Here is a 23,004-nt window from a genome sequence, read left to right on the forward strand (position 1 = left end):
GTTTAGTCTAGTGGTTACGGCACCAGGGTAGGAACCAAGGCACTGTGAATTCTAGTTTTGCCTTAGGCATGAAAGCCACCTGGGTGATTTGGGGCTAATTGCTAGGGAACGGTGAGTTCTAGAACCACCTTAGACATGAACGCCAGTTGAATGATTTTGGGCCAGTCACCAGGAGACTTTGAGTTCTAGTCCCACTTTAGGTGTGAAAGCCAGCTGGGTGACTTTGTCCAATTACCAGGAGTTGGTGAGTTGTAGTCCTATTTTAGGCATGAAAGCCAGCTAGATGATTTTGGGCAAAACACCAAGAGAGTTCTAGTCCCACCTTAACCATGAAAGCTGGCTGGGTGATTTTTGGACAAAACACCTTGTGAATTCTAGTCTCGCCTTAGGCATGAAAGCCAGCTGGGTGACTTTGGGCCATTCCTTAGGAGGCTGGGAGTTCTAGTTCTGCCTTAGAGATGAAAGCAAGCTGGGTGACTTTGAGCCAATCACCAGGAGACTTCCAGTCCCACCTTAGGCATGAAAGCCAGCTGGGTAACTTTAGGCTAATTGCTAGGGGCTGTGAGTTCTAGAGTCACCTTAGGCACAAAAGCCAGTTGAATGACTTTGGGCCAATCACCAGGATACTTTGAGTTCCAATCCCGCCTTAAACATGAAAGCCAGTTGGGTAACTTTAGGCCAATCATCAGAAGATGGTGAGTTCTAGTTCTGAGGTGGAACTAGAACTCACTATCTCCCGATGATAGCCAGCTGAGAAATTTGGGACCAGTCACACTTTCTCAGCCCAGTCTACCTCACAGGCTTGTTGTTGTGGGGAAAATGGGAGAAGGGGCATTAAGTATGCATGCTGTCTTGAGTTATTCATAAAACAAAAAAACAAAAAAAAATAAAGGCAGGGGGAAAAAAGAAGATAAAAGACATATTGTTGGGGGAAACAACTTTTGCCATGGCTTTCTCTTCCTGCTTCTGTTGAATGCCTGTTTTTTCCTTATATTTCTGCCCATTAAAGAGAGCATAAAAATTAGGTCAACATATCTGAAATGATCTCCAATCTCCATTCCAAAGATTTACAAAGAGGTGATATTTGGGGGCACCTTTTTCTCAAATATACTTTCTGCCAAAGTTAGAAGAATAACAAAGTTGGGAAGGACCTTTGAGGTCTTCTAGTCCAACCCACTGCTCAAGCAGGAAATCCTAGACCAATTCAGACAATTGGTTATCCAATCTTTTGCTAAACACCACCAGTGTTGGGGCATTCACAACTTCTGGAGGCAAGTCGTTCCACTGATTAATTGTTCTCACTGTCAGGAAATTTCTCCTTAGTTCTAGGTTGCTTCTCTCCTTGATTAGTTTCCACCCATTGCTTCTTGTCCTGCCCTCAGGTGCTTTGGAGAATAGTTTGACTCCCTCTTCTTAGATATTGGAACACTGCTATCCTGTCACCCCTAGTCCTTTAAAAAAAATTAAACTAAACATACCCAATTTCTGCAATCGTTTTTCCTATGTTTTAGCCTCTAGTCCCCTCCAGTTACAAGCAAGAGAGAAGTTAATCTTCTTGCATAGCATATGTTCTCCAAAACGTTTTCCCTGCCTGTAACCTTCAAATCATCTCAGCTTCTTAGGTGTTTCCAGCACGAAATAAACAACTAGCAGTGCAATTCTGTTGCACCTGTTCTTGTGAGGTTCCCTTCGCTTCAGTTGGCAACGCGAGTTCTTCTCTTTCCAGCCAAAATCCTGGAAAGCTTTCAAAGGTCAAACGAAATCTTGATGAATTAAGATATTCTGGAGAGCCAGGATCCCTTAATCTTGGCTTTTGAAGAATAAAACAAGAAAATAAGGCTACAAAGTATATAAATTAACACCAAGGTTAACATTAGACCAGCAATCAAGACTCAAAGTACACCCCAATTAACAAACAAGCTAAGTCAAAGAATCACTAAGAATATGGACAGGGCAAACCACTAGAATATAAAATGAGAACAAATGCAGGGGTGAGATTCAGCCGCTTCGGGCTGGTTCGGGCAAACCAGTTGTTAAATTCTTGGCTGGCCATGCCCTTTCATGCCCCGCCCTTTCCAGGAATCCCTACATGCCCTGTTTTGGCTCTCAAGTAAGTGCAAGGATTCCTACTAGGCCCAAAATGGGAAGCGGGGGGGGGGGTTACAGGATTTCTCCCCCCCACCCATTTTTGCTCCCAGGAGGATATAGGGAGGCCCACTAAGCCCAAAATGGCAGGAGTGGGTTCCTGCCAGTTCTAAGCTCTTCTATAGAAGAGGTTCCACAAATCTACAGTGCCGTTTAGAACCGGTTCCAGCTCCCTCCCCCCGCCCATCCGCACATCATCAAGATGAAGAGCAAGAGGGGGAATTCTGGGAGTTGAAGTCCAGAAGTCTTAAAGCTGTCAAGTATGAACACCCTGGGTTTTTTTTCTAAAGGGTTAGGGGTGCAAGGGTCTTGTAACTTGACAGCTTTAAGACTTGCACACTTCAATGCCAGAGTTCCTGAGCCAACATGACTGGAGGAGGAATTCTGGGAGTTGAAGTCCACAAGTCTTAAAGCTGTCAAGTTTGAACACCCCTGGTTTTTTTTTTTCTAAAGGGTTAGGTGTGCAAGGGTTTTGTAACTCGACAGCTTGAAAACTTCCCTGCTTCAAATGCCAGAGTTTCTGAGCCATATTTTGGTTGCTAAGCAAGAGCGTTGTTAAGTGAGTTTCACCACATTTTACAAGTTGTCCACGCCCACCCAGTCACATGACTACCAAGCCACTCCCACCTGGTCACATGGCTGCCAAGCCACTCCCACCTGGTCACATTGCTGCCAAGCCACTCCCACCCGGTCACATGGCCGGCAAGCCACTCCCACAAAGCAAGCCACACCTACAGAAGAGGTTCTAAATTTTTTTGAAACCCACTACTGCAAAATGGGGTCCAGGGGAGTGGTGCTGTGCATTCCCCCCCCCCCCATGGGCCGTTCTTGCTCCCAGGAGGCTGCATGGAGGCCTACTAGGCCTAAAATGGGGCATGGTGTGTGTGTATGTTTGTGTGTGGCGTGGCCCCTCTGCAGCCCATTTTTGCCCCCTGGCCACTCCTACCATGGCGACGCTCACCCAACCAGTCATTAGGGATGGCATTTAATTTTGTTGTATGATGTGCAATGACAATAAAATAAACTATACCAAACCCCACTGCCTACTATCGCTGATGATGGTGCCTAGTTGGGCAATGAAATGTCTGAAGGAAAACAAGCCAGCTCAGAGGGCACCAAGACCTCACATTTTATGAGCCCTCCGTTTGATTTAGAAGTCCCTTCCTCTTATGTGTAGGTACTAGAGAGTAAAGACTTAGACAGCACAATTGTTCTTGCTATTAAGTAGAACATCTGGAAGAAATGATAAGGGCTTCAGATTCAGATTTCTACTAAAGTCCCAGTGTGGCAAACTGCAAAATCAGGACTAATTCTAAATACACTTCCTTTCCGATTTATTGCCTGAACCAGGCTAAGTAAAGCTTAGCTATCTGTTCTTCCTGTATTTCAGCTTTCTTTAAATTCCCTCTCTTTCTCGTTTTCATTAAAGAAGTTTTTTTCCCACAGAGTAGTGGACATTTTAAGTTAAAAATAAGAGCGGTCAAGAAAAGCATGAGAAAGGTGGGGGGAAAAAAATAAAGAAAAAGAATAAAAATAAAGAAAAAAGAAACACAAAGAAGTGGATTCCGATTGTAACACAAATACATTTATATTGTTCTCTCTCTCTCTCTCACTCTCTCACTAAGGTCACATCCAACTTTCCTTCTTTTCATAATTTATATTTTCTAGTATGGCCGCACTCCCTCCCGTGAAGTGACTATTGACACTGAGGTCAACTGAACAATCTCCAAGGCAAGCTCTGCAATTGGCAGACTACTGACCAATGCGTGGGACCGCTGTGGAGTAAGTCTTGGTACAACGCTCAAAGTCTACCGATCAGTAGTAACTACCCTGATGTAGGCCACTGAGACTTGGACTGTGTACTAGGAGGCTCGCTAGGCAACTGAACCACTTACACACACGTCTAAGGATCCGGTGACAGGACAAGGTGCCAGATACAGAAGTCATCTCCAGAGCAGCCCTGCCATCTGTTCACACCCGGTTGATGAAAGTCCAGACATGCTGGGGCAGGCCATGTTGCAAGGATGCCAGACCATGGCATCCCCAAACAACTCCTCTATGGCAAGCTGTCTGAAGGAGAGAGATCGCAAGGGGAACAAAGGACTGGTTCAGGAGAACAGGTAGTGGTAATTGGACGTCGGTGACCGAAACTGTAGTGATGGCTGGCTGGCCACGCCCCAGAACCGGCTTGCTTCGACACTCACCCTGCCTCGTCTTTGCCACATGCATCCACACAACTGCCTCCTAGTGCCTACACCCAGGTAAGCAGCATGGGCTGCTCAGGGAGTCCCGAGTCTTCGCAACCACAGCCTCTTAAGTGGGATCGAGCCTCCCCACCTCCTCGATGCATGGAGACAGGAGGTGGCAGTTTCGTTTGCTGCCTGTGAGCTCCGGGGCAGCCAAGTGAGCATGCCAGGATCTGCCAGCTGCCTCTAATCTGCAGTTTACTCGTGAGCAAGTTTACTCAAGAGCAGGGTGCTCAGCAGCTGACAGATTGCTGGCTTGCTCGCTCGGCTGCTGCCCCACCCCCCCTGGAGCTCACAGGTAGCGGAGAAAATCACATGCTCTTTGAACCCTCCAGCTCTCCTGCGTTCAGCTCGGCGTGGCTCGGGTTGCTGCTTTCTTTGGCATTTTTTAAAAAACCCGTTTCACAGCATATTTTATTTCCCATCTCCAATCCAAAACATAACTTTGCCACGCCACACCCACAAAATAAGCCACGGCCACAGAACCGGTAGTAAAAAAAAAATTGAAACCCACCTCTGAAAGACACGAAAACCTCCTTCAAGTCCTTGGATATCGACGAAGCCTCCTGGGAAATCTTGGTACAAGATCTATCAACATGGCACAGGCTGATCCACCAAGACATCTTCCAGACATCTGAGGACAGAAGGACAACCGTAGCACAAGAGAAGCAAGCCCTCCGCAAAGCCAGAGCTGCAAATGCTGCAACAATGGTGCCTACATGTATCTGTCCGACATGTCGCAGAGCACTTTGTGCCTGTATGGGCCTTACCAGCCATCTGCGGACCAGTGGTGCGTTCTAGCCAGTACGCCCCGGTTAGCCCACAACCTGTTAGATGTCAAGGTCCGCTTCGAACACGAGGGACAATCATCATCGTATTTTCTAATCCTCAAATCCATAAATCATGAGTTCACTCCCCCCCCCCAAAAAAAAGTCCTTAAGGGCTATTTAAATGCATTCTAAGTTTGCTAAATGAAGTCTTTTGAAAAATATCTCTCTCTCTCTCTCTCTCTCTCTCTCTCTCTCTCTCTCTCCCTCCCTCCCTCCCTCCCTCCCTGTAAGATTGAACTCAAAATTATGCTACCTCTATATCTATCTATCTATCTATCTATCTATCTATCTATCTATCTATCTATCTATCATCTATCTATCTATCTATCTATCTATCTATCAATCTTATCTCTAGATTGATAGATAGATAGAGACTCTAGAAAGAGTGCAGAGAAGAGCAACAAAGATGATTAGGGGACTGGAGACTAAAACATATGAAGAACGGTTGCAGGAACTGGGTATGTTTAGCTTAAGAGAAAGAAGGACTAGGGGAGACATGATAGCATTATTCCAATATCTCAGAGGTTGCCACAAAGAAGAGGGAGTCAAACTATTCTCCAAAGCACCTGAGGGTAGAACAAGAAGCAATGGGTGGAAACTAATCAAGGAGAGAAGCAACTTAGAACTGAGGAGAAATTTCCTGACAGTGAGAACAATTAATCAGTGGAACAGCTTGCCTCCAGAAGTTGTGAATGCCCAACACTGGAAGTCTTTAAGAAGATGTTGGATAGCCATTTGTCTGAAACGGTATAGGGTTTCCTGCCTAGGCAGGGGGTTGGACTAGAAGACCTCCAAGGTCCCTTCCAACTCTACTATTGTATTGTATTGTATTGTATTATCTATGTATCATCATCTATCTATCTATCTATCTATCTATCTATCTATCTATCTATCTATCTATCTATCTATCTATCTATCTATCTATCTAAGTATCTACCTACCTACCTACCTGTAAGATTGAAATCAAAATTATGCCACCTCTATATCTATCTATCTATCTATCTATCTATCTATCTATCTATCTATCTATCTATCTATCTATCTATCTATCTATCTATCTATCCGTCTGTAACATTGAATTCAAAATTATTCTGCAGCTATGTTAAACCGAAAAGAAATCACTCTAAAGAAAATCACTAAGTTTCCAGCGAAATCTTTAATATATTAGACAGGGCAAGAAATTATTGGAAGATCTGCTTTGTCAGCCGCTAATAAATTCCCCAAATATACCGTATAACTGATCCAATCTACAGTGAAGGAATTCCAAATTGCTGGGCGATATTTTGTGAAATATCACCACGATGGCTCAGTACGGGGCAGCTGGGTGAGATTAGCGTCGAAGTACATCAAGAGATATTTATTACAGCCGATGAAAAATGCAAACTCAGAAAATAAAAAAATTTAAAAAAGCAGAACGAAAAGAGAGAAGATAGAGACGTGTCCTGAGGGAAACATTTCATTGGGGGAGGCAAAAGAGATTAAGTGGCAGCTGGAAACCGTATGTGAAGATAAACTGACACGTTGAATGCGGTTAAAGGGATAACGCACCGAGAGACAGCAGTAAAAAGACATGTGCATTTATGAGATTAGTGTTACCCCAGTGTAACCATTTTGTAAACAGAATGGTTAGCAGGTGTATCTGCTGAGAAGGGAATCAGAAAAGCCAAGTTAGTGGCTAGGAGGACCCTACGATTAAAGCACCAATCCCATTTTACGTATTGGCAGCTGCCATTTTGACTTTAAAAAACAAACATACATTACACACCCTACAGATGCTCTTAGCTGTTAAAGGCCTTTAAATAAACAAAAAGATTGTGCACTAACATGTTGGTCTGATCATGTTTTGAGGTTCTATTTTGTTTGTAGCCTGGGGAATGTAAAATTGGTATCGTGCCTGGCCACGCTCACAAGAAGAACGTGGTATGTTCTGCAAAATAATAACAACAATAACATGGTCCGAAGACATCTCCGTGGTCATGTGGCCGGCATGGCTAAATGCAGAAGGCGCACGGAATGCTGTTACCTTCCCACCAAATCTGGTCCCTATTTTTCTACTTTTTTTACGTGCTTCCGAGCTGCTAGGTTGGCAGAAGCTGGGACAAGCAACAGGAGCTCACTCCGTTACACAGCGCTAGGGATTCGAACTGCCGAATTGCCGACCTTTCTAATCGACAAGCTCAGCGTCTTAGCCACCGAGCCTCCGCATCCCTTAATGAAACTGTAGACCACGCTATAAAAGCCTTAGTAAGAGCACCCCTAGAATAGTGCATCCAGTTTTGGTCACCACAGTATAAAAAAGAGGTTGAGACTCTAGAAAGAGTGCAGAGAAGAGCAACCAAGATAATTAGGGGACTGAAGGCTAAAATATACAATGAACAGGAACTGGGCATGGCTAGTCTAGTGAAGAGAAGGACCAGGGGAGACATGAGAGCATCTTCCAATATTTGAGGGGCTGCCACAGAGAGGAGGGGGGTCAAGCTATTCTCCAAAGCACCTGAAGGCCAGACAAGGAAGAATGGATGGAAACTGACCAAGGAGAGATTCAACCTGGAAATAAGGAGAAAATTACCGACGATGAGAACAATCAACCAAGTTGCCTTCGGAAGTTGTGGGAGCTTCATCACTTGAGACTTTCCAGAAGAGACTGGATTGCCCTTTGTCAGAAATGATGTAGGGTCTCCTGCTTGGGTGGGGGATTGGACTCTAGATGACCCACAAGGTCGCTTCCAACTCTTATTTTATTCTAAATTGACTTTTGAGAAACACTGTAAGAGAAGATGGTGCATCAGTTACCACTGTGTGCTTGTAATTTGATTTTTCTGGAACCACCTCTGACAACTTTTCTTTTTGTTTTCTCTGAAAACATTTCGCTTCCCATCGAAGAAGCTTCATCAGTTCCAACTGACTGATGGGGAATAGAAGGATATATAATCTTTGCAGTTGTTTGATTGTTAGCAGTTGGATTGCTTCTCATGTGAGAGAAAGAGAAACACCAATTGTCTTTTGAAGGGAAAAAAATCACTTTTGGGACAACCATGTCCTGTATGATTGAGTATCTCCATAGATAAATGGCTTAGAGCAGGAGTGTCCAAACTTGGGAACTTTTAAGACTTGTGGACTTCAACTCCCAGAATTCCCCAGCCTGCTGGCTGGGGAATTCTGGGAGTTGAAGTCCACAAGTCTTAAAGTTCCCAAGTTTGGACACCCCTGGCTTAGAGTTAGCCCTGGCCAGATATTTTCTGCGGTAACTGTGTTCTATGAACCTTGCCCATTTGGTTATTGTTAAATATATTAAGCAGACCAGAAAAATGTAATAGTGCACATAAATCTTTATTACTGCAATTAATGCAGCTCCTTTTAATCTTCTTTAATCCTTTTAGACTGTAATATCCTTGAGCTGGGAAGCTCCTTTTGCAAAGTACCTGTATAATGATGGCGTAACATACCAAGAACAAAGCCTCATGATTATAATAAGGTAATAACTGTAATTATATTATACCAAATACACAATTCTCATTAATTATATTTTATTAATGATAGACAAAAATGTATGATTATTTCGCATGGTTCCCTTACTTTAATTGCATGAGATTAATTCAATTAAATAATATATTATGAATTACCTTTAACGCATTATTCCATAAACCTGCAGAGGCAGACAAAATTATCATTTTGGGATATATATTATATATATGCAGCACGGTGTCTCAGCAATTAAGACGCTTGGCTCATCTGCTGGAAAGCCTAGAGCCCAGGTTCGAGACGCAAGCGCCATGCGATGGGGTGAGCTCCTGTTACTTGCCTCAGCTTCTGCCAACTGAGCAGTTTGACAGCATGCAAATGCAAGAAGACAAATAGGTACCACTTTGGTGGGGAGATAACAGCATTCCATAACATCATGCTAGCTAAGGAAGTGTCTTAGCTTTGAAATAGAGATGAGCACCATTCCGTATAGCTGTCAATGACTAGTCGAGTAAAATCCAGAATTATTTTTTATTTTTATTTTTTATTATTTTTTATTTTATTGTTTATTTCATTTATTTCATTTATTTCATTTATTTCATTTATTTCATTTTTCATTTATTTTATTTTTATTTATTTTATTTATTTTATTTATTTTATTTATTTTATTTATTTTATTTATTTTATTTATTTTATTTATTTTATTTATTATTTCATTTATTTTATTTTTTATTTTATTTATTTTATTTATTTTACTTATTTCATTTATTTTATTTATTTATTTATTTATTTTATTTATTTTATTTATTTTATTTATTTTATTTATTTCATTTATTGTATTTATTGTATTTATTGTATTTATTTATTTTATTTATTTTATTTATTTTATTTATTTTATTTATTTTATTTATTTTATTTATTTTATTTATTTTATTTATTTTATTTATTTTATTTTATTTATTTTATTTATTTTATTTATTTATTTATTTCATTTCATTTATTTATTATTTTATTTATTTTATTTTTTAATTAATAAAAATGTGTGTGTGCATGCATGCTCACTAAGTTCTATGCCAGTGATGGCTAACTTTTTCCTTTCTTTGCATTCCAATATTTGGATTGAAAATATTCTTTGCATTTCAAGTCTTCAAGAATAAATAGGTTTTAAAATGTCAAGATAATGGTCAAAATTGCATTATTCAAATGGGGCTCATGGAATGGTTGGGGTTGTTATATTAATTATTTTTGACCCCTCCAACATTGTTAGAACAACTAATCAGTGGCGCAACTTGCCTCCAGAAGTTGTGAATGCTCCAACACTGGAAGTCTTTAAGAAGAGGTTGAATAGCCATTTGCCTGAAGTAGTGTAGGGTTTCCTGCCTAGGCAGGGGGTTGGACTAGAAGACCTCCAAGGTACCTTCCAACTCTGTTATTCTATTCTAGAAAAACATGGCCCTATAGCAACTGCCTTGTGCTTTCTCGAAGGAGTGCGTAGTAGAAATCACATTATTATTATTTTTCAGTCTTGCATTTCCTCTGCATCTGGTTGACAGCTCAGGACACAAAGCATGAAGTTCTGCTTCTTTTTGGTTTTTAAATCAGAAATGAAGCACAGGTGGGGATCTCTAGGGCATTAGTACCTGTCTCTTAAGTGATGCCTTGGATGCATCTCCAGGAGATAGGCTGCAGACTTAGAAATCTCCAGGGGAAAACAGGTGTTTGCTAAATACACCTAAGTGTTGCAGAGACATTAAATCCATCTTATTTGTCTTCCCTTTCATCTAAAGAACAAGAGACATTCCAGATATTTAGGCTGTAGCATATCTAATAGTAATCTAGTATCGGCATGATATAAAAACAGACGTTGAGACACTAGAAAGAGTGTAGAGAAAAGCAACAAAGATAATTAGAGAACTGGAGTATAAAACATAGGAAGAATGGTTGCAGGAACTGGGTATGCCTAGTTTAATGAAAAGAAGGACAGGGGTGACACAATAGCAGTCTTCCAATATTTGAGGAGCTGCTACAAAGAAGAGGGAGTCAACCTGTTCTCCAAAGCACCTGAAGGGTAGAACAAGAAGCAATGGGTGGGAACTAATCAAGAAGCAACCTAGAACTAAGGAGAAATTCCCTGGCAGTCAGAACAATTAATCAGGGGAACGACTTGCCTCCAGGAGTTGTGAATGCTCCAACACTGGAAGTTTTTAAGAAGAGATTGGACAGCCAGTTGTCTGAAATGGTAGGGGGTCCTCTGCCTGAGCAGGGGGCTGGACTAGAAGACCTCCAATGTCACTTCCAACTCTGCTGTTCTGCTATTGTCTTAGTAATATAAAGCACCACCAACTAAGCAAGCCAATCAGTGCTAATAGACAACGAGAATAGAATAGAATAACAGAGTTGGAAGGGACCTTGGAGGTCCTCTAGTCCAACCCTCTGCCTAGGCAGGAAACCCTACACCGTTTCAGACAAATGGCTATCCACCATCTTCTTAAAGGCTTCCAGTGTTGGGGCATTCACAACTTCTGGAGGCAAGTTGTTCCACTGATTAATTGTTCTCACTGTCAGGAAATTTCTCCTCAGTTCTAAGTTGCTTCTCTCCTTGATTAGCTTCCACCCATTGCTTGGGGAGGGTGAAAACAGCCTCCCCCCCCCCCCTGGAGGTGCTATGGAGCCTTCAGGAGGCTTCCCTGAAGGCGAAAAACAGCCCTACTTCCTGTTTGCTCGTAGGGCCGTTTTTTGCCCTCCTGGAGGCTCTGCAGGGTAAAAAATGGCCTCAAAAGAAGACCAAAGTCAGCCGGCCAGCGCACACATGCGCGCTAGAACTGACAGGGCAATGCCTTGCGTGCCCTGAGAAATGGCTCCACATGCCACCTGTGTCACGTGCCATAGGTTCGCCATCATGGAACTAGACATAGAGAACTAGATTTGTCTCTGTTTTATGCATGGGTGGGAAGATGTATTTTGCGCCACATATGGAAGAGTGTTTTGAGAGGTGTTCAGGATAACCGGCGAGCTGAAAAGGCCGGCAAGCTCGGGGAAACCACAGCCACTGGCATTTCTGGAATGCTATCTGATTATCGCTAATCTTTTTGTTGCTAATAAGGTCCCGTCATAGAATTTTGAAACCCCACATCACCCCTGTTGCCTGCCTTAACTGTCTTGCTCTCCCTTTTGTGCCCTCGGTGTTTTTCAACCTCAACAGCGTTCAGGTATTTGGACTCCAACTCCCAGAATTCCCCATCCAGCAGAGTTGGAAACCGCATATCTGAAAGCTTCCGTGGTCAAGAAACTCCACACTTTGGAAGGACACTTTGATTCTCCCAATGGATGAAGGGTTGCAAATGTTTGATGGAGTTAGCAGAGGTGGCTGAACGACTGCTTTGATTAAAGAAACAGAAGACAATTACTTTTGTTTCTACTTGGAAACCGTTTCTGGACTTTGTGCTTGAGGTGGGAAAAATAAAAAGGAACTTTGATTTTTGGTTGTACCAACTAGATGGGTTTGTTGTTACAGAAATGGCTAGTTTGTAGGTAAAGGTTCCCCTCGCACATATCTGCTAGTTGTCCCTGACTCTAGGGAGCGGTGCTCATCTCTGTTTCAAAACCGAAGAGCCAGTCCTATCTGAAGACGTCTCCGTGGTCATGTGGCTGGCATGACTCAATGCCGAAGGTGCATGGAACGCGGTTAACTTCCCACCAAAGGTGGTTCCTATTTTTTCTACTTGCATTTTTTACGTGCTTTTGAACTGCTAGGTTGGCAGAAGCTGTGACAAATAACGAGAGCTCACTCCGTTATGCGGTGCTAGGGATTCGAACCACTGAACTGCCGACCTTTCTGATCGACAAGCTCAGTGTCTTAGCTACTGAGCCACCGTGGCTAGTTTATATTACTATGTAAAAATAAAAAGTTGCGGTTTGATGCTATTATCTTATTCTACTGCACCAAAGGGAAATCAACACCTTTGCTTTCTTTTCCCCTTTTCTACGCTCTTCCCTTTCCTTTTCCTTCCCTTATTTTTCCTACTGTTTTTGTATTTTATACTATAAACTATTAAAAAAGAGAAACACCGCACCAAGCTCTGCTAGGCATTGTATCACGGCCTCCCGCACCACTACCAATTCCCCCAGGGTAGCAATCGACTCAGCCAGATATGTTATGGGAATACGACTATTCTATTTTTGGAGTAATTCTTTCTGGCAGTTAAAGCTTGTGGCTTAGCGGTAAAACCTCTGGCAATCCTGCAATCCCAGGGGTTTATTCCCCCATAACGATATTGACCCCATGACCCATTGTAACCTTTATATAGGATCCAGGATGTCTGGGGAACATAGAGCACATCACTTGGGACGTTCTATGTATGTCAATAGCCGGTTATTTCTTAAATCAGATAAACCAAGGTCAAAAACTTCCTATACCAGCAGCCCCCGAGGAAGCTCTAGCAACGCTTCAAATCAGACCAGGTTTTTATACTGCAGTCACACTGACGGGAGCAATTCATAGGGGTGGTGGGTGGTGGGGGGAATGGATGCCAACAATATCTATTATCTATCAATACATTTGCACTCAAGGCAGACATGTCATTTTGGGACTGACAAAAAGTATTTCAGCCGGAGGATTTGCATAATTTTAACATTTTATTTTGTGAAGTCCTTGGGCGCTTTCTCAGCTTGGCTATTCACTTGCAGGTGTTTTATTACTCAGCAAAGTGACAACATCAATGCACTGATGAGGTTACCTAGTAGGGTAATAAAATGTCTTCAAGAAAACAACCAAGCTCAGACAGCAAAAACGATATTACAGTTCAACCCTGAGCTCCCTCCCTTTCTCCTCCTCCTCCCTCTCTTTCTCCTCCTCCTCCTCCTCCTCCTCCCTCCCTCCCACTTTCTCCTCCTCCTCCCTCCCTTTCTCCTCCTCCTCCCTCCCTCACTTTCTCCTCCTCCTCCCTCCCACTTTCTCCTCCTCCTTCTCCCTGCCTCTCTCTTTCTCCTCCTGCCTCCCCCTTTCTCCTCCTCCTTCTCCCTCCCTCTTTCTCCTCCTCCTCCCTCTCTTTCCTCCTTCTCCCTCCCTCTCTCTTTCTCCTCCTCCTCCCTCTTTCTCCTCCTCCTTCTCCTTCCCTCTCTTTCTCCTCCTCCTTCTCCCTCCCTTTCTCCTCCTCCTTCTCCCTCTTTCTCCTCCTCCTCCTTCTCCCTCCCTCCCTTTCACCTCCTCCTCCTCCCTCCCATTCTCTTCCTCCTCCTTCCCTCTGTTTCTCATTCTCCCTCTCTTTCTCCCCCTTCTCCCTGCCTCCCTCTCCTTCTCCTCCTCCCTCCCTTTCTCTTCTCCCTCCCTCCCTCTCTTTGTCCTCTTCCTCCCTCCCTTTCTCCCCCCTTTTTCTCCACCACTCCTCCCTCTCTTCCCTCTCTTTCTCCTCCACTCCCTCCCTCCCCCCTCTCTTTCTTTCTTTCTTTCTTTCTTTCTTTCTTTCTTTCTTTCTTTCGAGAGAGAGAGAGAGAGAATTGGGCTGGTGATGGACTCACACTCTGTTGTGGTTGCAAATACTCAAAATGGATGCCCACTTTGGTTTTAAAAAATCTCCACTAAGGGGGAGGAATGCTACCATCTGCAAAACAGGAACTTTATGATGCCGTTAAATTAGCAAATATCAAATTATTCTTCCCTCCGCCTCCCCCAAAAGTAAACATGAGCCAAGCATAGTATTAAAACCAGTTTAACTGGCAAATGACACCAGCAATATTTACAGCACCCCCTGTTGAGGAATTGACTGGTAATTAAATTAGATATTTGAAATCTTTAGACTTCTTTTCTTTTTTTTGGTCCCGTCATTCTGTCAAACTGATCCGAAGGGGCGAAAAACAAGGTTCACCGAGTTTATTAGGGATTTATTTCCTCTCAATTAGAACACCTGTAGTTATTTGTTTACCACTAATAGAACATCAAAACACAGTGGGGGGGGGGGGGAACAAAACAAGACTTGACAGTAAGAAGCAGGAAGGAAGGCAAATGGCAAAAATAAAATTTTTAGCCAGAGCATTGATGCGTAACTCCGTTACATATTACATGCAGTCAAAAAGAGAAAGAGATTAAAAGCAGGGGGGGAAAAATTGGTCAGCCAATTCCAGGCCATCATGCAGTCCTACTGGAACGAGGCCCTCCGGCTCTTCGCGACCAATGGCCCTTCCCTCCAACCTTCACGCAAAGCCCAAGCAGACCCCAAGTGGGAATTTCTGCCCCCCCCGTCCGACCCGCACAAAAAGACCCCGAAGGGGGAGACTCTCTGCAGCAACACAAGCGTTCTTTGCACGTATCCCTCCCAGGGGCCGTAGTTTGAGGACCCCTGATTTAGTGCAATATATAAAATGCAAATAATTTTTCTGTGGACCACCAAAATTTTCTCGCAGACCACCAGTTGGTGACCGCTGTTATAATACAATAGTAGAGTTGGAAGGGACCTTGGAGGTCTTCTAGTCCAACCCCCTGCCTAGGCAGGAAACCCTATACCGTTTCAGACAAATGGCTATCCAACATCTTCTTAAAGCCTTCCAGTGTTGGAGCATTCACAACTTCTGGAGGAAACTTCTGTTCCACTGATTAATTGTTCTAACTGTCAGGAAGTTTCTCCTCAGTTCTAAGTTGCTTCTCTCCTTGATTAGTTTCCACCCATGGCTTCTTGTTCTACCCTCAAGTGCCTTGGAGAATAGCTTGACTCCCTCTTCTTTGGGGCAGCCCCTGAGATATTGGAACACTGCTATTATGTCTCCCCTAGTCCTTCTTTCTCTTAAACTAAACATACCCAGTTCCTGCACCGTTCTTCATATGTTTTAGTCTCCAGTCCCCTAATCCTCTTTGTTGCTCTTCTCTGCACTCTTTCTAGAGTCTGTTATAATTTACATCAACAAGATTCATCCTTATCTCCTTGCAAAATACTTTAGTTTCTATCACGCTATTGATATATATAGGTAGTCCTCGACTTACGACCATGTCCGAGCCCAACATTTCTGTTGCTAAGTGAAACATTCGTTAAACGAATTTTACCCCATTTTAGGACTTTTCTTGCCACGGTAAATTATTGCAGTTGTTAAGTTGGCAGCGTGGTGGTTAAGTGAATCTGGCTCCCAAAAGGTCGCAAAATGGGATAACGTGACCACGAGACACTGCAACCGCCATAAATACGAGCCAGTTGCCAAGCGTCTGAATTTTGATCAGGTGACCATGGGGATACTGCAATGGTTGTAAGTGTGAATTAATGGTCATAGGTCATTTTTTTCAGTGCCATTGTAAATTCAAACGGTCACTAAATGAACTGTTGATCTCTTCACCCTTCCAATTTCACGCAAATACAATTCTAGTTGCAGTTATTACATGAATAATCATGTATGTATGTATGTATGTATGTATGTATGTATGTATGTATTTGTGTTGTGTTACAACTCCTGGTATGCCCAAATATGGGAGGGAGCTCACTCCTCCCTCTTTCTGTCCTTCGGCTCATCACAGAAAACCATCCAGGCTGAAAACCATATTTTTATTTTTAATGTTGCCTTTTTATATTTGTGTTGTATTTGTGCTGATAAATAAATAAAAGACTAGTATAGATCCATTTCAAGTTATTTAGCTCTCATCAGCTAGCCATACCCTTACTGGGATTTGAACCTGGGCTGTATTACATATTAGGCAGGAGTCTTAGCCACTAAGCCATAGGCTCTCCTCCTTTTATCAGCTGAGCCAGGGAAATAGGTATGTATTTGTGTTACAACCCCTAGTATGCCCAAATATCCCAGTAAGGGTATGGCTAGCTGATGATGACATTATTTTTAATGTTGCCTTTTTATAAAGGAGGAGAGCCTGTGGCTTAGTGGCTAAGACTCCTGCCTAATACCACTTTATAAAGCCTTGGTAAAGCCACACTTGGAATCCTGCATTCAGTTTTGGTCACCATGATGTAGAAAAGAGTTTGAGACTGGAAAGAGTGCAGAGAAGAGCAACCAAGAGGATTAGGGGACTGGAGATTAAAACATATGAAGAACGGTTGCAGGAACTGGGTATGTCTAGTTTAAGGAAAAGAAGGACCAGGGGAGACATGATAGCAGTCTTCCAATATCTCAGGGGTTGCCACAAAGAAGAGGGAGTCAAACTATTCTCCACGGCACCTGAGGTCAGGACAAGAAGCAATGGGTGGAAACTAATTCAGGAGAGAAGCAATTTAGAACTGAGGAGAAACTTCCTGACAGTTAGAACAACAACAGAAGTTGCCTCCAGAAGTTGTGAATGCCCCAACACTGGAAGTCTTTAAGAAGATGCTGGATAGCCATTTGTCTGAAACGGTATAGGGTTTCCTGCCTAGGCAGGGGGTTGGACTAGAAGACCTCCAAGGTCCCTTCCAACTCTGTTATTGTAAAACATGTATATTGCTGCATCATCTTCTCCAACCACATTCGGATTTTTGCCCAGTTTTGTTTTTTTGTTTTGCTTCTGCACCTGTCCACCACATATGATAATACGACCCCGGTGTCTGGTGGCATTTCCAACATTTAATTGATTTGTCAATGACAGTATCTTGAAACCAATCACAGCTGCATTAATTTAGTAATGGGGTACCTCCTCCTCTTTAAGCCAGGCTTGCAAGTCATCTTTGAAAAATCAAATGATTTCCTATCCCAACTCAGAAATAATTCAGCTTAGATGAAGTCAGGAGGAGGAAGAGGCAAGAGGATCCCATCAGAACAAGAAACCAAAGTAATAATTTAGAAAAAGGGCGGATCCAGTTCCAAACAAAACAATCATTTTTCCACCCCAGTCCTGGCTCTGAAAAGCTTCCAGAGAGAACTCAAAGACTTGTTTACAAAATGTTCTCTCCCAAGGCCTCCCACATTTCGTAGCTGCCAATTCTGCATCAGAGGCAACTTTCAACAAATGCAGAAAACATAATTCACCGAAGGTGCCATAAAATTTATGGCATGGAAACTATATACAAATATTGTGTGCTGTGCAGAGGCAGTTTATAGTGGAGGTTTTTTTTTCAGGCAACAACAATAAAAAAGCACCAATTAATTTCTGTGCCACTTAAATTCTGTTATTCTTGATGTTTCCTTTTTGATTACTTCTTAATCCTCTACGTGAACTTTCTCCCATTTGTTATATTTTGTCTCACCTTTATTTTATAAATAACTTACCTAGTGTTTCTCCCTTCTCTTATTTTCCCCCCAACAACAACCCTGTGAGGTGGATTGGCTTGAGAGAGAAAGACTGAACCAAAGTCACCCAGCCAGCTTTCATGTTGATGGCCAGACTAGAACTCCCAGGCTCCTGATGATTGGCCTAAAGTCACCCAGCTGGCGTAGGACTAGAACTCACAATCACCTGGTGATTGGCCCAAAGTCACCCAGCCAGCTTTCATGCTTAAGGTGGGTGTTAGATATTAACACTAGCTACCAGAGTTTCCACTCTGGTCCTCTCTTCCGGCGGGAACAGAGGTTTAACCTGATTGGCTAAGAGGTCTGACAGCTCCCTATAAAAGGGTTGCTGTCAGACCGAACAGTCGCTGGATTGTGCATACTTGTCTGTCTGAATAAAGAGCTGTTGTTGCGTTAAGTCAGTGTCTGCCTTCTCGTTGCCCGATCTAACAGTGGGACTAGATCTCACAGTCTCCTGATGATTGGCCCAAGCCACCCAATCAGCTTTCATGCCTAAGGCAAGGCTAGAACTCACTTTCACCTGGTTCCGGCCTGGTCTTTCACCAATCAAACTACTAAATGGGAAAAGACTTGGGTGTGTAGTTAGATGAGAGATTCTATATCCTATATACTAGGACTGAAAAAAAGAGAAAGGAGGCCTTCTTTTTTCAAAAATAACAAACATGTTGAGAATGGTATTAGAAAAACATCCTCGGGACAACCAAGACTTGGATGACTGAGAATCTCCGTTTTCTTCTCTTTTTCTTTCCTTCCCCTTCCCTTTTTTCCTTTCCTTTCTTTCACTTCTTTTCCTTTTCTTTCCTGTCCTTCCCTTCCCCTTCCTTTCTCTTCCCTTCCCTATCCTTTCCCCCTTTCCTTTCTTTTCTTTTCCTTTTTCCTTTCCTTTCCCGTTCTTTTCTTTTCCTTCCCTTCCTTTTTTCCTTTCCTTTTCTTTCCCTTTCTTTTCTTTTCCTTCCCTTCCCTTTTATCCCTTTCCTTTCCTTTTCCTTCCCTTCCTTCTTCTTCCCTTCCCCTTCCTTCAAATATCTTTATTAAGTTTCCAAAACAAACTACCCATGGGGAGGAGTGGGGAGGAAGGGGAGTGGATTTCTTTTCAAAATGATGCCTACATTCATTAGCATTTAATCTCAAAATGGGATAGGCTATGCAGAAAGTTTGAGGAAGAAAAACAAAAATCAAGCCGGCAAGGACACCCTAACTGTAGGATAAATGATGTGCTCTGCGCACCCCCTTCACAGTCATACATGTCAGGTGTGAATAATTTAGAGGAAGGAAACGTGAGATAACATTGGGAGTGTGTGGGAAGGGAGATAAATTTATAATGAGGGACAGCACAGTTATGGGTGGCCTATAGCTGTTGTTAAACCACGTTCCCTTCGACTGAAAAATGACAGACCTTGTACAAGATTCAGGGCCTAGCATCCTTCATCCCTCTTTCTCCTTGTTTTATTATTAACAAAGTTATTACGGTCAGAAAACAATATCAAGTTTCTTTTTTTCTAAAGCCAAATGTATGTATTATGCGAATCGTAGTGAGGAGAACGCCAAGCGTTTCCTGAAACGGAGACACTATAATTCAAACCTAATAAAATTCAAATCCTTCATTTTTGACTAGCAATATTTCTGCCCAACGCAAGGAAGAGGTTTTTTTTATATTGTTGTTGTTTTCCAGCTGCATTAATTTAGGAATAAGCTCTAGGAGGCAGCAAAACATGGTGAGGAAGGCAGAAGGGAACAAGGGCTAAAGTTGGTGAGCAATCAATTGGATCCATCAACTTTGAACTACTGATGGCCAGGGATTCATGTGGATGCTGATAGTCAACCCTATTCTCCTAAAACACAATCCTAGGCTGGGTAAACAGAGAGATAGAATCAAGATCACGTGAAGGGTTAATACCACTTTATAATGCCTTGGTAAGGCCACACTTGGAATACGGCATCCAGTTTTGGTTGCCACGATGTGGAAAAGATGTGGAGACTCTAGAAAGAGTGCAGAGAAGATCAACAAAGAGGATTAGGGGACCGGAGGCTAAAATATAAGAAGAACGGTTGCAGGAACTGGGTATGTCTAGTTTAATGAAAAGAAGGACTAGGGGAGACATGATAGCATTCTTCCAATATCTCAGGGGCTGCCACAAAGAAGAGAGGCTCAACTTATTTTCCCAAGCATCTGAAGGCAGGACAAGAAGCAATGGGTGGAAATTAATCAAGGAGACAAGCAACCTAGAACTAAGGAGAATTTTCCTGACAGTTGGAACAATTAATCAGTGGAACAACTTGCCTCCAGAAGTTGTGAATGCTCCAACACTGGAGATTGTTAAGAACAGATTGAACAAACATTTGTCTGAAATGGGATAGGATTTCCTGTTCGAGCAAGGGTTGGACTAGAAGACTGCCAAGGTCCCTCCCAACTCTTTTATTCTACTCTATTCTAAGGAGAAATAAGTGAGAATAATCAGTGGAACGATTTGCCCCCAGAAGTTGTGGGCACTCCATCATTGGAGATTTTCAAGAAGAGGTTGGAGAGCTGTTTGCCTGAAATGGCTTAGGGTCTCCTGCTTGAGCAGGGGGTTGGAGTGGAAGGCCTCCAGAATATCTTCCAACTCCGTTATTCTTTTATTCCTCGACTCCACTTGAGAACAACTGCTTCTTCTGCAGACTATCCACTAATCATCAGTTGGTTTTTAGCCAAGTCAACAAGAAACTGGTTATATCTACCTGCTGGTAGACATAACAAGTTTCCAGATGCATCTGCAAAATGAGAATAATGCCCATCAAATCTACTGTGTAATTTTTAAATTACACTTCAGAGCTCATTGTCACTTTGAATCAATTTTCTAATGGCCATTTTATTTTGAAAGTGGCTTCGGAATCTCGAGCCAAGGATCTTATTCAGATCATGGTAGAGTTCCAGATTTTATCTAGGCAAGATTAACGACCTTTGAACGTGTCCAAAGGATATGAGTAAATGAATTCTGTGCAATATTCCTTGTTTCGAAGATTTCCTTCTACTCAAAACATAAAAGAAATAGATTGAGAAGTGGCTTGGCTTATTTTGAAGAGAGAAATGAAATGGATGGTTACAGAGCAGAGGTGGGATTCAGCCAGTTCTGACAGGTTCTGGAGAACCGGTAGCGGAAATTTTGAGTAGTTCGGAGAACTGGCAAATAGGCTGGCCATGCCCCTGCTGCCTCCCAGCGTCCCAGCTGATCTTCTTTTGTTGCCACGAACAGGAGAACGGAGATGGAAAGCAGGTTAGTGGGATGGGGAGGGAATGGGGATTTTGCAGTATCCTTCCCCCGCCATGCCCACAAAGCCAACACCCACAAAGCCACACCATGCCCACAAAGCCACGCCACGCCCACAAAGCCATGCCCACAGAACTGGTAGTAAAAAAAATCGAATCACACCATTGTTACAGAGGAAGAAAAACATGGAATGGGGAAAGGCTGGACCCATTTCAATATTTATAGATATTGGTTTAAAGCTTTTTGAAAGGCAGGTGAACTTGATTATCTTTGCTAATGGATATTGTTCCTCATTTCCATTTTCCCCCCCAACTAGGCAACAAGCCATTCAGATCAATTTCTAGCATCCCCAAGGATATTAGAAAAGCCATTCTCAGAGCAAAGTTATTTTAGTTGCTAGGCATTCAGTTACGAAACTGAATCATGTCTCAAAGATTCTTGTCTCCACCTAATTTTTTTTTCTTCCAAATTTTTGAGAGGTACAAATACTATGCAGTTTCTCTAAAGCAGTAAAGGTAAAGGTTCCCCTCGCGCATATGTGCTAGTCGTTCCCGACTCTAGGGGGCAGTGCTCATCTCCGTTTCAAAGCTGAAGAGCCAGCGTTGTCCGAAGACGTCTCCGTGGTCCTGTGGCCGGCATGACTAAATGCCGAACGCACATGGAACGCTGTTCCCTTCCCACCAAAGGTGTTTCCTATTTTTCTACTTGCATTTTTTACGTGCTTTCGAACTGCTAGGTTGGCAGAAGCTGGGACAAGTAACGGGAGCTCACTCTGTTACGCAGCACTAGGGATTTGAACCACTGAACTGCCGACCTTCCTGATCGGCAAGTTCAGTGTCTTAGCCACTGAGCCACCCTATCTCTAAAGCAGACAATGGATTAATTCTGGTGTTACTCAATCTCAGCAACATCTAAGAGGAGTGGACATCATGGCCACTCAGAATTGCCCAGCCAGCAATGGGGAATTCTGGGAGCTGAAGTCCATAAAGTTGTTGATGTTGAGAATTACTGGACTATGTGTGTTCCTCTTCCTTCACCTTCGGCTGTCTATTTTTTAAAAATTGCCTTTATTGTCTTAAAATGTTTTAAATATTTGAACTGTAGTATATTTTTTGAATTGTCAGCTGTCCACGGTCATTAACTAAGATGGGTGGCTGTAGAAATTAGACAGAGAGATAATCTATCATACAATAGAATAGAATAGAATAGCAGAGTTGGAAGGGACCTTGGAGATCTTCTAGTCTAACCCCCTGCCTTGGCAGGAAACCCTACACCATTTCAGACAAAGGGTTATTCAACATCTTCTTAAAGACGTCTAGTGTTGGAACATTCACAACTTCTGGAGACAAGCCGTTCCACTGATGAATTGTTTTCACTGTCAGGAAATTCCTCCTTAATTGCGTCTCTCCTTGATTAGTTTCCACCCATTGCTTCTTGTCCTGCCTTCCGGTGCCTTGGAGAACAGTTTGACTCCCTCTTCTTTGTGGCAGCCCCTGAGATATTGGAACACTGCTATAATCATAATCTATCATTTATCCAGATAGAGATATAGCTACATAGCAATAGATAGCTGTTTGTCTGTCTATCTATCTAACAAACAATTCTTGGCCCCTTCCCCCAAGACATGTTTAATTAATCCAGGATGCTAATTAAATGACACTCATTATGTAAAAAGTGGATAAGCAGCAGTTATCAGAACCAACATTCCATTTTTTTTAGTTTATTAGGGATACAGTGCTTTCCAGAATTACAATGGGGAGCAGCTGTAATTGTTATTAATCAGTTCATTAAAGTAATGATGTGCAGTGCCAATAATTTTGATACAGATCCTGAGTCTGTCACTTGGTTCTTTTTTTTTTCTGTATCAGACTTCACACGGCT

The sequence above is a fragment of the Natrix helvetica genome (genome assembly GCF_964273705.1).
Source record: "Natrix helvetica genome assembly, chromosome: 7".
Classification (NCBI taxonomy): Eukaryota; Metazoa; Chordata; class Lepidosauria; order Squamata; family Natricidae; genus Natrix; species Natrix helvetica.